The sequence below is a fragment of the Oryctolagus cuniculus genome, chromosome 8 (genome assembly GCF_051225735.1).
Source record: "Oryctolagus cuniculus isolate XC-2025 breed Fujian yellow rabbit chromosome 8, ASM5122573v1, whole genome shotgun sequence".
Lineage (NCBI taxonomy): Eukaryota > Metazoa > Chordata > Mammalia > Lagomorpha > Leporidae > Oryctolagus > Oryctolagus cuniculus.
The window spans coordinates 122,241,536-122,260,331 of NC_142874.1; the positions used below are offsets into that span (position 1 = coordinate 122,241,536).

At 40.9% G+C, this 18,796-nt stretch overlaps 1 long non-coding RNA gene and 1 pseudogene across 4 annotated transcripts in view; one reads left to right on the forward strand and one right to left on the reverse strand.

Moving 5' to 3' along the window:
• Positions 1–18,796, forward strand: part of LOC138843390 (uncharacterized) — a 296,599-nt gene that overhangs the window by 93,251 nt on the left and 184,552 nt on the right. The window lies entirely within an intron of this gene.
• Positions 10,048–11,520, reverse strand: LOC100355565 (Y-box-binding protein 1 pseudogene; annotated as a pseudogene). Its single transcript, XR_016212580.1, has one exon. The product of XR_016212580.1 is annotated as a Y-box-binding protein 1 pseudogene (transcript).

Here is an 18,796-nt window from a genome sequence, read left to right on the forward strand (position 1 = left end):
GAGCAGTGTTCACTCTCTCTCTCACAGACTTTAACTGGTCTATGAGAAACAACCTGCAAATGTTAACTTGCTCCTGATGGTGTTTGACAGTAATTCCTCTTTAGACTGAAGAGGGAAAAAAATCTGATGCATTCATCTAAAAACTTTATTTGCTACGGGAATTTGCTTTGGCTGATGCATCTTTTAAGACCTGTTGGTTCACTTGGAGGTCAGGGAACATTTATGTAAGGAATCTTCAATAACATTCTTTCAGCTTGGCGAGCAGAGCGTGCCCTGATGCCAGCTTTCCTCTCTTTTGAGTATTATATTTGTGTATGGCTTCCTTTGACTTCCCACCAAATATATGAACTGCCTTTTAAAAAAATGCAGAGAGCATCATGTAAACTTAGAGACATTTATTTTTCTTTTATTTCCTTTTCAGTGAGTTTTCTTTCTTGGCTTATCCAAAGCACTGATTTTTAAACATTGACCATAATCAGAACCTGTACTGTAAAATCTTCTCACTAGACAAATCAGTTTGCATTAAACATGTTCCTTAAGGGAATGTATCTACATTTCCCAAAGTATGTTCTGCAAACCTTTGATTTTGAATACTGATTATTAAGATGGTCATAGGTGCCATTCTATGAAAATATTCTGCAGTTACATAAATTTATGTGATTTTAAGAATCCATTCCAATTTGAAGTGACTTGACTCTCTGAAGCCAGGATTTGTTTTAACCTGTGGCCTTGGGGTGTGGATGAATCTTTAGGGGGAAATCTTGGGGAAATACCCACTTCAATTCCAGGTGAGTATGCAAAATCTCACCTCCTGAAGTATAGAGAGACCAGGAAAGCGTGGAAAGGATGATTTGCCTCCACCCTGCCATTCAGTAATTCTGCAATATCTGTACACTACGCTTTCATCACAGGCCCCAGGTGCTGACACGTTTTACTTCACTTCTTACACCTTTTGATGCTATGTCAACACCAAGAATGTTCAGTTACCCAAGAGACAAGGAATGAGTTGAGCCTTTGGAACATAGACCAGGGAAACACAGAAACAGAAGTGCTAGGGAGGAGGCAGATGAACACTTGAATTAAATTATGAGGGTACTTAAGGAGATCCAAGTGCTGCATAGAACAGACTTCCTGTAGCTTAAAAACATGATTTGAAAACCAACACATTTAGTCCATGAGGTCATGGTCCCTGGTGAGACACAATTTAGGGATCCAGAAGACCAAATATGAGAAGTAATGTGAAACAGTGCAAGACCCTGGATGGGAATTATGAAGGAAAAGATAAGACTGGAGGGTAAGTGCAGGAGACTGAGTACTTGGGCAGTTGGTGTTCAGAAAGAGAAAAAAGGACAGATGCATGAGCACCAGTGGTTAAATCTTTGGGAATTTTTTCTTAGGCTGAACCTGGTGGTTGTGTTTTTCTTGTTGAGAGAGAGTGGGGGGAAAAGAGAGGTTTTCCCATCTGCTGGTTCAATCCCCAAATGCCTGCAATAGTTGAACTGGGGCCAAGGCAAAAACTGGGAGCTTGTAACTCAACCTAGGTATCCCCAGGTGTGGCAGGAGTCCAATTACTTAAGCCAGCACTACTGTCTCCCTGAGTTTGCATTAGCAGGAACTTGGAGTCAGGAGCTGGAGCTATGTTTCAACCTCCTGAACTCCGATGTGGCATGTGGGGATGATAACTGGCATTTCAACTAGTAAGCTAAATGTCCACCCCAGAGCTTCACCTTGAGTATTCATATTTATAGCCCTCACAGGGTTCCAGTGTGGACTGCTGGGAAAAGCCTATCACAAAGTTCCTTGCTGGTAAAATTCTTCAATGCTAATGGATGAAGAAAAGCTTTTTACAACCTTTAAAAAGGAAAGAGTAAGTTGTTAACTGAGAAGAAAAGAATCCTAATGCTACTATAGCAGCTATCTGTAAACTAGGAAATTAAAAAAAAAACAATAGAATGACACTAGAGGATAAAAAACAGCAACCCAAGAATTCCATATCTAGGGGCTGGTGCTGTGGCTCAGCAGGTTAAAGCCATGGTCTGCAGCACTGACATCCAATATTGGCAATGATTCAAGTCCTGGCTACTCCACTTCTGATCCAGATCCTTGTTAATGTGCCTGGGAAATCCCTGGAGGCCCAAGTACTTGGACCCTGGCACCCATATGGGAGACCCAGAAGAAGCTCCTGGCTCCTGGCTTTGGCCAGGCCTAGTCCTGGTGTTGGAGCCATTTGGGGAATGAACAAGAAGATAGAAGATCTCGCTCTCTCTCCCTCTCCCTCCCTCTTTTTTCCTTCTCTCTCTCCCCCTGTCAAATAAATAAACCTTCATATAAAAAAAGAATTCCATACCTAGCCAAGATATTATTTACCCGAATAAAGATATTCAAAGGTAAATGACAACTTAAAGAGTGAGTGATTGAAGGAACTCTTCTCAAAAGGTTATTTTTGAAAATCCAGACAAATATAACTGAATCCAAATTAAGAATTCAAGCCAGAGTATGGAAAACAGTATTCAACAATGAGGCTTTCCCATATTAACATGTTCATCCATTCATTTTACAAATATTTATCAAATGTATAATATATGCCAGAACTGTTGTAGACAATGGATAAGATAGTGAATAAGATAGAGAAGCATTAGATCTTTTTTTTTTTTTTAAAGATTTGTTTATTTATTTGAAAGAGTTATAGAGAAAGAGAGATCTTCTATCCACTGGTTCACACCCAAATGGCCACAATGGCCGGAAGTGAGCCAATACAAAGCCAGGAGCCAGGACTTTCTTCTGGGTCTACCATGTGGGTTAGGGGGCCCAAGCACTTAGACCAACTTCTACTACTTTCCCAGGCTGTAGCAGAGAGCGAGACCAGAAGTGGAGCAGCCGAGGCTGGAACCAGCACCCAAACGGGATGCTGGCACTACAGTGGCGGCTTTATTCACTATGCTGCAGCACTGATCCCAAACATTAAATCTTTTTTTTATTTTAAAAATTATTTATTTGAGGGGCCAGCACTGTGGCACAGCAGGTTGACCTGAAGCTCCAGCATCCCATAAGGGCACCAGTTCAAGACCCGACTGCTCTACTTCCCATCCAGCTCTCTGCTATGGCCTGGGAAAGCAGTAGAAGATGGCCCAAGTGCTTGGGCCCCAACACCCGCATGGGACACCCGGAGGAAGCTCCTGGCTCCTGGCTTCAGATTGGTGTAGTTGGCTGTTGCAGCCAACTGGGGAGTGAACCATCGGATGGAAGACCTCTCTCTCTCTGCCTCTCCTTTTCTCTCTGTGTAACTCTGACTTTCAAATAAATAAATAAATCTTTAAAAAATTATTTATTTAAGAAGCAAAGAAATAGAGCTTCAATCCACACTGATTATATCCTCCAAAGTGCCTGCACAGCCAGAGGCCAAGGCCAATACCTGGGAACTCCATCCAGATCTCCCACACGGGTGACAAGAAGCCAATCACTTTGGCTGTCATCACTGTTATCTCCATGGATGTAGATTAGCAAGAAGTTGGAATCAGCAATAGAGCTGGGACTCAAACCCAGATACTCCAATATGGGATACAGGTGTCTTAACTAGTAAACACTTTCTCCAGCTATTTTGTTTATAAAACTAATAAGACTGAAAACATCCAAATGTCGATCATCGGAGGAATGGGTACATTTTAGTGCATTCATAAAATACACTGACAGCAGTAAAAATGAACCACACCCAAAGTCATTAAAAAGTATGTGTATGTGTAATGAAACCATGAGAGTTTTCCAGAAGTTCATAGAAAATAGATTTAAAACATTATTTTGGTGCAAAGAATTTTGAAATCCATACATAATTTTTAATAAGACATTTCCCATGAAATTTTGAATATCCTGCATTAGCATGAATTCAAAATTTTTTTGCATCAACATACTTTTTTTATTTAATAATATAAATTTCAAAAGTATAACTTCTGGAGTATAGTGGTTCCTCCCTCCCATAACTCCCCTCCCACCCACAAACCATCCCATCTCCTACTCCCTCTCCCATCCCATTCTTCATTAAGATTCATTTTTAATTATCTTTATATACAGAAGATCAACTTAGTACATACAAAGTAAAGATTTCAACAGATTGCACCCACACAGACACACAAAGTATTGAGTACAGTTTGAAGAACAGTTTTACCATTAATTCTCATAGTACAACACATTAAGGACAGAGATCCTACATGGGGAGTAAGTGACAGTGACTCCTGTTGTTGATTTAACAATTGACACTCTTATTTATGATGTCAGTAATCACCCGAGGCTCTTGTCATGAGCTGCCAAGGCTATGAAAGCCTCTTGAGTTCATAAACTCTGAACTTATTTAGATAAGGCCATAATCAAAGTGGAAGTTCTCTCCTCCCTTCAGAGAAAGGTACCCCCTTCTTTCCACTGGGATCTCACTCGCAGAAATCTTTTATTTAGGTCATTTTTTTCCACAGTGTCTTGGCTTTCCACGCCCGAGAAGCTCTCATGGGCTTTTTAGCCAGATCCAAATGCCTTAAGGGCTGATTCTGAGGCCAGAGTGCTGCATCAACATAATTTTAATGTGATTTGCACAAACTTTTTAAGGTTCTCTCATATTCTGATAAATTCGACATTTAAATATATTATAGACATCACTTTCCATGTTGTGCCTTGTCTTTTTATCTTTATTTTTTATGAGTAAAGCTTTAAATTTTACTCTATTTAATTTATAAATCTTTCTCCATATAATTTGTGGAGATTTTTTTCTGGTGTGTGTGTTGTTTAAGAAATTCTCTCTATTGAGGTCATGAAGGTATTCTAAATATTCTTCTAACAGTTTTGTGTTTTAAAATTTCTCTAAAGATTGTTGGTTATTTTTACATTAAAATCTTAAGCTAAAAATAATTTACACATGATATGAAACATGGATCCATTTTTTTTCCTATCTGGATGACAGTTGCTTTACAACTGATTCAATAGTTCATCCTTTTTTATTATGCTTTTTTTAAACTTTTATTTAACAAATATAAATTTCCAAAGTACAGCTTATGGATTACAGTGGCTTCCCCCTGCCATAACTTCCCTCCCACCCGCAACCCTCCCATCTCCTGCTCCCTCTCCCATTCCATTCACATCAAGATTCATGATGCTTTTTTAATATAAAGCTTTTATTTAATAAATATAAAATTCATAACTACAACTTTTGGATTATAGCAGTTCTTCCCTCCAACCTGCCCTCCTACCCCCAAACCATCCCACCTCCTACTCCCTCTACCATCCCATTCTTCATTAAGATTCATTTTTAATTATCCTTTCTACTGAAGACCAACTCTATACTAAGTAAAGATTTCAACAGTTTGCACCCACACAGACACACAGAGTATAAAGTACTGTTTGAAGACTATTTTTTTATAGATTTATTTATTTATTTGAAAGTCAGAGTTATACAGAGAAGAGTGCAAGGTGTCCAGCGCATAACAAATCTTCCCAGGCAGACGAATCGATTAATTCACAGGTTTTTATTGGGGTCCGCTCCCAGGCGAGGTTCCACGGCCCCAACAGAGCAACAGAGTGGGGGCCAGGGAAGTCGCACGTCAGAGATTGGGAGAGCTCCTTTTATAGATTCAGGGCATGGGGGTTAAAGGTTGAGGCGAGTCTGATCCCCATTGGTTGACCTTTAGGCACCCACAGGGACCTTGACAAGGTCCCCGAAAGTACAGGTAGGAACTTTCCATTCCCCGAAGTATAGGTCTTCCCTCCATACAGATACCAAAGCTACCATCCCAACCTTTTAATGATAGGAAAGGGGGTGACGATGAGTCTCTCTGGCTATTTCCTATTGACTGGGGACATCATCTACAGAGGCCTGCTGGGGTTATTTTGGGGCTCCGCAGGGACAGGCATGTATAGATGGAGAAGCATCTGGTTGACTGCCTGGTTGCTGAAGGCCTTACTTCATTCCATTATCACCTGCTGTAAACACTTAAACAGACACTGTAGTATACAAGTCAGGGTGAGAATAGCAACCAATGATCCTAAGAGTGGCAATAGCCAGGTAATGAAAGGATTTCATAGAGGAGAGGAAATGAGGGGGGTCTCTGGACCCTTGTGAGGATTGTTTGATGGACGTGGTTTAAATCTGATCACAGCCAAGACTGGGAGAAAGGCCACTCAACTTTTGCAGGTAGTGGGGTTTGACTGCAGAGAACTTCTGAATAATAATACAACATTAAGTGGAGAGGACCATCAGTACACACAGGTTGGGAATAGAGCCATTGATGTTAGAGTAGAGGCTATGATTACAAAGGAATGAGACCCAAGTGGGCTAGACAGGGTCTAGAACAAAGGACAGAGTCATTATTAGAGGACCCAAGAAAGGTGCTGTCTCAGCCACAGCTAAGTTTTCTGATTGAGAGGCAAATAGAACCTGACAGAAAGGGCTTGATAATAATCTGGTGGGCTTTAGGGCTTGTAAGTTAAGAGGTCCAGACCTATCTATCTCTTCATAGGGTACATCCTAAGGGAGGTTTGAACCTCCTTGGGAAAGGCACCCTGTTGACTTCTATTACCTGGCTGTCCTGGGAGGGAGCTGGCTAGGTGAAGGCAGGTGGCATCTCTAACAGGAAATTTACAGTTCTGCTTACAATGTTGCTGACCCTACTTGGCCGTCCCCTCAGCAGCGGTGGTCACCTTGGAAGCTGGGCTGAGTGAAGAGCTTTTCATCTTAGAGTCAATAAGATCTGTGGCTCTGACCTGAAGTCCTTCAACTCCAGGGCAGGTCCATTTCCAGTGATCCAACTCTTGGCTGGCAGAGCTGCCAGGGCTCTTCACAAGCTGACTTCTGCTGAAGCCCAGGCTTTCCACATTGAAAACCATTGTAGTGGGCTGGCCTGTTGGGTCTCCTTGAGGGCAGATCACTGTACAGAACAGCCATTAATAGGCCTGCCACCTATCTTTACATTTCTGATGCCTAGCTTTCTCATCCTCCTGGTTTTTGTTAAAGCAAACCAGAGGGTGCAAGTCAAGGGGGTGCTCAAGTCCCATCTCTAATCTAAAAATCACATTGTGCACCTTAGAGTGTCCTTCAGAATAGAAATAGTTTCCTACCTCAAAGATAATAGAAATGAGAGAACAAGTTGGACTTAGAATAGAGAAATGGGGGTGCCAGTCCCAGATCACTTACTGACAATAGCAATATCAAATGAAAACTTAGAAAGCAGTTTCAATCATTAGAAAACAAATATAGCAGTTTCAATACTAGCTTTTTAAACTCTTCAACTGTTTTTTAATTTACCAATTGATTCGAATTACTTTCTGCTCTTAGTAACCTCAGCTAACCATACTTTCAGTTGGTACCTATAATACATTATTGGCTTAATCTGTTTACAGAACCATCCCAAAGTACTGAATACAAAAGATGTGTCTGTAAAAAGTCCATCAGAACCTATAGGAGTACAGCTAAGCATAGAGCCAACAACACTTTAGTTTTATGAGCAGCAAATCTGATATATAAAACTGTGGATGACAAGACTTTAAGTTGTCACATTTAAAATTATAAACTTATTATAAACTCAACAAGAGGCACTTGCTTACTTCACATAGCATTTTTGAAAGCACCTGTAGGATTTTACAGAACATTTAACTCTTTAGGCCTCTGTGGCTTTCTAATTAAGATCCAAGATTTCTTTTGTAACCTTCTGTGACTTCCACACACCCTCTTCAACTTACTTGAAACATTCCATCATTTCCATTCCAGTCTAAAGTAAACTAGCCACCAGGATGAATTCAATCTTACAAACCTTGTCCTTTCTTTATTCAAAATAACTCTTTTAACCTTCCTTACCAAATGCACATTTCTATAACATTTTTAACACAAATTTAACATGTTGAGTATACAAGAGTTTACAATAAATTAGCAGTTACACCTAAATGACTTAAGATGCTGATACGATATATCTCTACTTGAATTCAATTAAAATTAAAATTGCATTCATCTAAAACAAGTACTAATTACCCATTGCTGTTTCATTGAGTACTGATTACCTGGAAACCTGTTAAAATAAATTGCAAAAATAAGTTGCAAGTTACAAAGCAATATTTTCAAAGGTAGTGCTCTTCTTAGATTCAAAGAAGGAGTCCAGAGGAGGAGGCTAGAGAGCCACATGTTCAGGAACAGGTCCTTTTAAAACTTTGCTGGAGTGCGGCCAGGGAAGCAGGAGCAGTGAATTAGGATGGGGGTGGAGCTTGACACCGGTGGTTGGGCTACGTGGCTACCTGGCTTCCAGCAATGGCGGAGGGGAGAGGCAGGACATGGGGTGGGGCAGGGTGGAAGAATGCACATATGGGGGCGGGAGGTTCCTGGCTAGCTGTGGGGTCCCCAGGAACACAGGAGGGTCCGAAAAGGTGGAGGGTAGAGAGTTTGGCAGTAACACAGAAGGGGCATCCTTAGAAGGTGGGGGCCCGATCTTGGCCAGAAAGACCTGGGCTGTGGAGCAGGCAGAGAGGAAAGTAGGGGAGAAGGGAGTAGGACGGGAGTGGAGGTTTCAGAAAGCCTGGACATATGGAACCTCTGACCATTTTCTCTCCCTGTGGCAGAAATTCTCAAGGTAATTAGGCCATGCCTGGGGGAGTAGAAGATTAGGCATTTACACTATAGGTCCTGGGCCAGTCCCAGTTGCTTCAAGTTCTTTAGGAGGCAGGCCAGAGGGCATGTTGAGACCCACCCTCAGGACTGGCCAGATCCCATGTTCTCCCTGGCAGCCCAGATCTACTGAAATTCAGTCAAGGCGTCCCCTATCCCGGACTTCAGTAGACGAATTAGAGGTCAGTCCTCTATGGGGCCAAGCCAGTGGCAGGACATCTCCACAGCTGCTGGCAGGCTAAACAGTGGAGAACAGAGCCCACGTGCACACGATTTGGAGGTCTCTGTCCAGATGAAGAGTTAGCCGGAGATCGCAGAGACTGGGCCAACCCAGAGGAGGGAGGGAGAGCAGGGGAGGAGTTACTTACAGTTGGTCGAGCGTGGTCCGTAGTCGGCCTGGGGCACCAGACAGGTTCAGGGAGCGAGGGGGGCCTCGAACCCAGAAAGGGGAGGCACGAACTTTCAGCTCCCGGGTTTCTGCGCCATCTGCAAGGTGTACAGTCCGTAACAAATCTTCCCAGGCAGACGAATCGATTAATACAGGCTTTTATTGGGATTCCACCTCTGGGTGAGGTTCCATGGCCCCAACAGAGCAACAGAGTGGGGGCCGGGGAAGTCGCATGTCAGAGATTGGGAGAGCTCTTTTTATAGATTCAGGGCATGGGGGCTAAAGGTTGAGGCGAGTCTGATCCTCATTGGTTGACCTTTAGGCACCTGCAGGGAACTTGACAAGGACTTTTCTTCCCCAAAAGTACAGGTAGAAACTTTCCATTCCCAGAAGTATAGGCCTCCCCTCCATATGGATCCCAAAGCTACCGAAGAGAGGCAGAGAAAGAGAGAGAGGTCTTCCATCCGATGGTTCACTCCCCAGTTGGCCACAACTGACAGAGCTGCACCATTCCAAAGCCAGGAGCCAGGAGCTTTCTCTGGGTGTCCCATGTGGGTGTTGGAGCCCAAGCACTTGGGCCATCTTCTATGGCTTTCCCAGGCCATAGCAGAGAGCTGGATGGGAAGTGGAGCAGCCAGGTCTCAAACCAGTGCCATTTGGGATGCTTCTTGAGTTCACAAACTTCGACATTATTTAGACAAGGCCATAATCAAAGTGGAAGTTCTCTCCTCTTTTCAGAGAAAGGTACCTTTTTATTTGATGGCTCCTTCTTTCCACCAGGATCTCACTCATGGAGATCTTTCATGTAGGTCATTTTTTGCTGCAGTGTCTTGGCTTTCCATGCCTAAAATGTTCTCATGGACTTTTAAGCCAGATTGGAATGACTTAAGGGCTGGTTATGAGGTAAGAGTGCTATTTAGGGCATTTGTCATTCTGTGAGTCTGCTGTGTGGCCTGCTTCAAATGTTGGATCATTCTCTCCTTTTTAATTCTATCAATTATTATTAGCAGACACTGGTCTTATTTATGTGATCTTTTTTTTTTTTTTATTTAAGACCTTTATTAGCAGGTGCTTGCAGTTTGTTGACTTTTTTGAAAAAATCAAGTTGTAAACTTTTATTACAAATTAAAAATGAAGTTCTTAAAAATCTCAACTTGACCAGATATGAAACAATTTAAAAACCTTTAAAGGTGTTTTGAGAAAAACCAGGCTTTTTTAAAAAACACGTTTGTCGTTACCAAAAAGAGACATCTTTAGGTAAAAATAATAAAAACCCCATGCTGCATAGATAATGCAGATAGTTCTAGTGATCTGGTCAACGGGCAAAAAGCAAGGACTTAAGGTCTTCAGCGCCAATCTTTTGTTCATTTCTTATTGTTGGAATTTCATATTCATTTCTTCTTGTTGGATGACTAAACCGGATGATGGTAGAGATGTTAAGCCGGCATTTACTCAGCCCCGCCCTGCTCAGCCTCGGGAGCGGACGAATTCTCAGCTGGTGGATCAGCTGCTTTTGTCTCTTTGCCATCTTGTGGTTTAGGGTTAGCTGGGTGTCTGTGTCGGTAGTTGAAGTTGCGGCGGTACCGACGCTGAGGTGGCTGCTGACCCTGGGTCTCATCTCCTTGGTTTTCCTTGTCTTCTTCATTGCTGTCCTCTCTAGGCTGTCTTTGGCGAGGAGGACCTCTGCGGAATCGTGGTCTATAACCCCAATACATATTCTGTCTCACTGGTCTACCTTGTTCTCCTGCACCCTGGTTGTCAGCACCTTCCATCACTTCTCCCTGCACAGGAGGGTTGGAATACTGTGGTCGACGCCCATAGGGTCTCCGCATGTAGTAAGGTGGGAACCTTCGCCTGCGGTAGGGCTGGTGTTGTTGGGCCTGGCCTTCGGGAGCGCTCTCCGATCCCTCATTCTTTTCCCCACTCTCACTATTCTGGTAATTCTGCTGGTAATTGCGTGGAGGACCCCTACGACGTGGGTAGCGTCTATAATGGTTACGGTCTGCTGCATATTTACTGCCTTGCACTGGAACTCCACCAGGACCTGTAACATTTGCTGCCTCTGCACCCTTTTCTCCTTCAACAACATCAAACTCCACAGTCTCTCCATCTCCTACACTGCGAAGGTACTTCCTGTGGTTATTCTTCTTTATGGCAGTCTGGTGTACAAATACATCTTCCTTGGTGTCATTCCTGTTGATGAAACCATATCCGTTCCTTACATTGAACCATTTTACTGTTCCCAAAACCTTCATTGCGATGACCTTCTTTTCCCCGCCGGCGGGCGCTGCCGATGTGAGGCCGCCCGGGCCACTGCTCCCTGTGCCGCTGCCCGTGGTGCCGGGATTGGTTTCGGCGGTGCTAAGGGCAGTGGCGGTGGCGGGGGGGCAGCGGGTGGCTGCTGTGTCTCGGCCTCGCTGCTCATAGTTGCGGTGATGGTGACTGGGGCCGGCTGCGGCAGCTGCGGCTCCTCCCGGGGTGTGATGGTAACTAGGCCTGCGGCGGTGGTGGGGCTGCTCAGGGCTCTCTGGGGTCCGCTCTCCGCTCCCACTACCGATCGAACTCATATGTGATCCTTTTGACACTTAATCCAATCTTTATGATCAGTTATGAACTTAAACTGATCACTTTAACTATTAGGATGGCATTGGTACCTGCCAACTTAATGGGATTTGGAGTTCCATGGCGAGTTTTTAGCTTTACACTGAGGGAACTTGTGGCAAACTGTACATCTCCTCCCTCTCTTATTCCAACTCTTATTTTTAACAGGGATCAATTTTAAATTGTATTTAAAACCTAAGAATAATTCTGTGTTAAGCAAAGAGTTCAATCAATGTTATTAAGTAGAAAAAGAAAATAGTAAAAAGAATAAAATAGTAAGCTTTTCCTCGACAGGACAAGGGTTGATCAAGTCTTTGCTTATCATAGTGTCAGTTTCACTTCTACAAGTTTCCTTTTAGGTGCTCTGTAAGTTGTCACAGATCAGGGAAAACATATGGTATTTTTCCCTTTGGGACATCAGCATGATGTTTTCCAGATTCCTCCATTTTGTTGCAAATGATCAGATTTCATTTTTTTTTTACCAGATGCTTTGCTTTTTTTACCCAGCAACCCTTTATACAATCTTCATGCATTTTATAAATACAACTTTAGGAACATAGTGATTCTTCCCACCCTACCCACTCTCCCACCCATACTCCCATTCTTCTTTCTCCTCCCTCTCCTATTCTCATTCTTATTTTTTACTAAGATCTGTTTTCAATTAACTTTATATACAGAAGATTAATTCTGTACTAAGTAAAGAGTTCAACAAATAGTATGAAAAAAAAAGTGTTCCTCAGCAGTAGAAAGAAGGGCTATTCAGAGTCATCACATCTCAAAATCAATTTCACTTCTATATATTACCTTTTAGGTGCTCAATTAGTTACCACAGATCAGGGAGAATATATGGTATTTTTCCTATTGGAAATGACTTATTTCACTAGGTATAAATGTTGCATTTTGTTGCAAATGACACGATTTCATTTGTTTTTATTGCTGTGTAGTATTCCATGATGTATGTAACCCATGATTTCTTTATCCAGTCTTCAGTTGATGGACTGCTGGGTTTATTCCATATCTTAGTTATTTTGAATTGAGCTGCAAGCATTAAATCTTAATGGATGAATATAAAATGTCTGGAAATAAAATCAATAACAATGTAAAATAGGGATTGCTGAAACACAGGAAATGCACTACAATGAAAATTCAAATAAACATTAAAATATGTCAACAAAGCTTAAGAGGAGGAGGTGGGCAGGAATGAATGTATTACTTTTGGGGAGAGAGGGAAACAATAAGCTTTGGGGTTTGGAGGTGGAATTGGAAGTATTCTAAAGGCCTTCTATTGGAGAGCAGTGGCAAAGTAGTGGTTGTAATGGCAGATATTAGCTGTGGTAGAAATCTAAAAATGGTTCCGCAACATTCCTGCCCTAATCCACAGGACTGGGAATGTAATAGAACGTCTTGCCTGTAATTATGTTATCGTAAATGGCAAAGTCACTTTGCACATGTAATTAATGGTACTAATCAGTTGACTTTGAGTTAATCTAAAACAAGACAAGCAGAACAGGTCTAACCTAATCACGAGAGCACTTGAGGGGATTCCACGATGGCTGAGAGGGAAAAGACATGCTGATTTTGACCACAGTGAGGTTTCACCTCACCTCACTTAAAATGGCTCTCATACAAAAATCAGCAAGCAATAAATGCTGGTGAGGATGTGGGGGAAAAGGTATCCTAAACCTCTGTTGGTGGGAATGTAAACTGATGCAGCCATTGTAGAAGACAGTATGGAGATAACTCAGAAGGCTAAAAATAGAACTACCATATGACCCAGCCATTACACTCCTGGGAATTTGAAAATGAAGTCAGAATTTGAAAGAGTTATCTGTTCCCCCATGTTTCTTGCAGCTCAATTCACAATAGCTGAGATATGGAATCAACCCAAATGTCTACTGATGACTAGATTAAGAAAATATGGTATATAAACATATATGCACATTATGGAACATGACTTAGCTGTTAAATGAATGAAATGCTGTCTTTTGCAACAAAAGGGATGCAAATAGAATCAATTATGCTTAGTGAAATAAACCTGTATCAAAAAGACACATATCATATGTTTTCTCTGATCTATGGAAATTAATATAGAATAATAAAAACCAAAAAATGTGTAGGAATGAAATGGATATTTTGGGGTATGATTGTTGTTTTTGCCCTTGTTTATACACCTGTAGAATTGTGGTCTTCCTATGTTTTACCTGTTGAATATTATGATTAGTGGTGGATTAAGCCTATGGATATAGAGTGGATTAAAATTATGTCCTTGAAAAATCTGATGAGGAGAGGGAGGGGCAAGGATGGAGGAACAGGGGAGTGAAGGAAGTGTGTATTATTGGAACTACACCTATGCGAGGCATGAAATCTATTCTCTTTATATTAATACAAAAATTAAAAAAATAACAAATGAATGACAAATAAAGAGCCCTCAAAAACCAGAGAGCTTTGCCTTGCTGGTGGCACAGGAGGAAGTCACAGAGATTGAAAGCGCAAGATGTGTTTGAAGCATCACTGAAGGCTTTAAAGTCACAGGGGAAAGTGGCCTTTAGCTGCTGGAGGAAGACTTGGCTGACAGCCAGCAAGGAAGTAAAGCCTTCAGTACTACAAAAATGCCAGGAACCGGATCCTGCCAGTAATTTGAATGAGCCTGTAAGTGGATTCTCCCAGGTCTTCCAAGAGAAATTCTCAGCAGAGCTGATATATTCATTTTGTCCTGTGGAATTTTCTTTTCTTTTTTTAAATTTTATTTAAGGTATACAAATTTCATGTATTTCATGTATATAGATTTAGGAACACAGTGATACTTCCCACTCTAACTTCCCTCCCACCCACATTCCCACCCTTCCACCTCCTCGTTCTCCTAATACTTCTTTTAATTTTTATAATGATCTACTTTCAGTTTACTTTATACTCATAAGATTAACTGTACACTAAGTAAAGGGTTCAACAAATAGTAAGAAGAAAAGTAAAACACTGCTCAGGGCTGTAAACAATCATCAAGTCTCACAATGTCAATTTCACTCTTATTACATTTTTTGATACTCTATTATTTACCATAGATCAGGTAAACATATGGTATTGTAGAATTCTAAACAGAGTCTCCAGCTTAGATATATAGAACTGGAAGCTAATATCAGTGTTGTTCTACACAGCTGGGTTTGTGGTCCTTTGTCCTGTCACAATAGCAAATTAATCCATTAGCATGTGAAAATACTCACTGGACTTATCTCTACATCTTTGATGCTTTAGACTGACAATTTTTCAATTTAAGTTGTAACTTAATAACAAATTAGTTTATAATGAACTAATTACAAAGGTTTAGAATGAAATAAACAAGCAAAATGCATTTGAAAGCTTTTGGTAGACTATGGAATGGTACCCCCTCTCTGAGTGAATCACTTCCATAAATGGATGCTTTGCACAGAGTATTTCAGGCATGGAAAGCCAAGACACTCTGGAAAAAAAAAAAAAAAACCCTAAATGAAAGATCTCCGCAAGTGAGATCCCAGTGGAAAGAACGGGTCATCAAAGAAGGAGGTACCTTTCTCTGAAGGGAGGAAAGAACTTCCACTTTGACCATGGCCTTGTCTAAAACTTATCAGAGTCAGTGAACTCAGGGGGCTTCCATAGCCTTGGCAGCTCATGACAAGAGCCTAGGGTGATTACTGATGCCATAAACAAGAGTGTCAATTTGTTAAGTCAACAACAGGAGTCACTGTGCACTTACTCCTCATGTAGGATCTTTGTCCTTAGTGTGCTGTACATTGAGATTTAATGCTATAACTAGTACTCAAACAGTATTTTTCACTTTATGTTTCTGTGTGGGAGCAAACTGTTGAAAAATTTACTTAATGTATGCTAAACTGATCTTCTGTATATAAAGAGGAATGAAAATGAATCTTGATGTGAATGGAAGGGGAGAGGGAGTGGGAAAGGGGAGGGTTGCGGGTGGGAGGGAAGTCATCGGCGGGGTGGGGAAGCCATTGTAATCCATAAGCTGTACTTTGGAAATCTATATTCATTAAATAAATGTTAAAAAAAAAGAAGTAGAGTAAAAAAAAAAAAAAGAAGTACATAGAATGTTATTCTCTAATTTGTTGACTCTTCTTTCTCCCTGTGACCCTTATTAGCATTAAGTGTGTTCACTGAAGTGAAGTGTGGCCTTCACCTAAGTTAATGTGGAGCTTTTTCATGGCAATCCTATAAGTAACACAAAGAATGTTACAAGTCTTCTACACAGGTTGACCTGTTTACTTTTTTTCTCATGCAGGATTCTCGTAACATTGCTGATTTAAATGTCATGTTTTATTATTTGAATGTAGTCATGTCAGTCTCTCACAGCTTCAGCTTTTCCTCACCATTATGGTTTATGCCTTTCTTGACTCTCATAACATGCAAACAAACCAACCATCTTCTTATTCCCATCCATGGCATATGTAACATAACATTTCTTAAACAATTTATATACAATCTCTGGGTATACCTAATTCCATGGTTGTTCAATTGAAAGACATTTTGGAATTTGGGAAACTGAGAGATAGTGTAAAATAGTAACCAGAATATTGCATATTAGAAACTGGAGAATGGAGCTCAGTCTTCCAATTTCCAATAGCTTTCTTTTGGGACTTTGGGCAAATCTTTTTGTCTCCTTTTCAGGATCTTTGAACATTTGCATTTCAAGGAACCATTTTCACGTTTTCATGCTGTAGAAGCCTAGATCTTTCTTAGAGGTTCCCAGGTATGCTCCAGTGATAAAAATGTCAAGAGATAAGGGGCAGCTTTGGATATCTAGTCTGGTGTTCATTGATATAGTTTTTCTTTTATCTCTTCCATGCACTAAGATTCCATGTCATGATTTCTTTTCAAGAAATACCTGCATATCTTTCTTTTTTTTAAAAGATTTATTTATTATTTATTTGAAAGGCAGAGATACAGAGAGGCAGAGGCAGAGAGAGAGAGAGAGAGAGACAGAGAGAGAGAGAGAGGTCTTTCATCTACTAGTTCACTCCCCAAATAGCCACAATGACCAGAGCTGCACTGATCTGAAGCCAGGAGCCAAGAGCTTCTGAGTCTGCCACACTGGTACAGGGACCCAAGGACTTGGGCCATCTTCTACTGCTTTCCCAAGCAATAGCAGGGAGCTGGATTGGAAGTAGAGAAGTTGGGACTCGAACCAGTGCCCATACGGGATGCTGGCATGGCAGGCAGTGGCTTTACCTGCTATGCCACAACACTAGCCCCATATTTGCATAGCTTTCACAAAATGAACACAAAGGGAGTATATTTCTAAAATTTATTGTTGTTCAAATATAGGTTCCCTTCCCTAAGCTTTCTTTCTTCTTTCTGAGTTCAATAACTGAATAGATCCAGATTACAGGGAATATTATGTGTTAGGGAGGGCTCTCCAGAGAAACTGAATTGCCAGGATGTGTTTATTTTAAGGACTTCATTCAAGGGGTTGTAGATTTTGGTAAATCCAAAACCTGCAGTATAAGCTGAGAGACTGGAGAAACCAGGACAGAGTGGCAGTTCAAGTCCAAACCCAGTCAATTTCTTCTTGGTAAGGAGAGGTCAGTCTTTGTTCTGTTAAGGCTTTCAACTGACTGGACGGGACCCACCTGCATTTGGGAGGGTGACTTGCTTTACTCAAAATCTTTTGATGTAAATGTTAACCTCATCCACAAAGATACTTTCACAGAGACATCCAGAATGTTTGACCAAATATCTGGGTCCTATCGTCCAGCCAAGTAGACACATAGAATTATCCATCACATGCTATAAAGAAAAAAAGAGGACATTGTAGCTGTGTTGTCATTCTTCTGCCAGCAGTTATGAATATGTAAGACAACTTGTTGAGTTGGTTTTATTTTATAGAAGGTAGTAAAATTAGATAAGTCAAAGTCTTATTTGGATAAGTAAACCATGGTATTTTTGGAAGTTACAATGGCTTCTGATTTTGAAGTTAAAATTCTTGAAAAACACGTTATCTCCTTTGAGTAAATGTTGGGCCCAATGGTGGGTAGCGGTTTGTGTCCTGGCTGCTCCACTTTGTCCAGCTCCTTGCTCTAATGGCTTTGGAAAAGCAGCAGAAGATGACCCAAGTACTTGGGCCCCTGTACCCATGTGGCATATCTGGATTAAACTCTTAACTTTGGCCTGGACTAGCCTTAGCTGTTGTGGCCATCTAGGGAGTGAATCTGCAGGAAGAAAACCTCTTTCAGTCTCTCCCCCTGTCTCTGTAACTCTGACTTTCAAATAAATAAATACATCTTAAAAAAAAGATGAGCAAAATCATACATGTAGATATAAAAAAATGTTGGGCCTAGTGTTATACAGAAACATATCTTCCAAATGACACCTTCCTTTGAAGAACCAATTCCACAGTCCTTAGAGATCCATGGGTTAACTCAAGTTAATTAGCCTGTTCATTTCTACCTCTCTGCTTCTCCTATTTGCTATTTTTCTTAGTTATTCCTCCTATCTTTGTTCATTTGTTGTTGTTGTCTTTAGCAACTTTTTGGTCCACAGTGGCATTTTGTAAGAAAATAATTGACATAGTCTTGGTAGACTGTTTGATATAAACACTGCATATGTATGCATATATGTTTATATTTGTTTGGTAATTTTCTGAAATAAAAAGAGGGGCAAGGTGAACTTATTTTGTAGAACAATAGATTAAAGAAGGAAATATTTAACTTTACTGATAAACATAATGAATAACAAAGGATTCCTTTCCTCTGAGGTCCAAATGAAATTTGCACAATTTAGTAATGTATATCACAGAATTAAAGCAGTCTGTGCAATATGGTAGCTTCCCTTGAAATAGATGTTTCCCCACAGGATGACCTCTTATTGCTTATTTAATTATTCTATTTTATCTACCTTAAAAGTTCTGGAGCTATCCAGATGTTGAAATGCCTTTTAAAAAGAAATGTTTCATCCTGAAATGACATGCAAGATATATTTGCTTATAATAACACCATGCTGCCAAATTCCCCAGGCAGCAACAACAAAGTTTCTCAAGGTCTCTTAACAGCTCATTTGTATTCTTCAACATGATTCCTTGCCTAAGAACTGCTTCCTTGTGTTGGGCCAAGGTTATAACTGATTTATCTCTGTGTTCTCTGCTGCCTCAACAAGACGCTGATGTTTTATCTCTTGGAAAAGAGATGATGAATGAA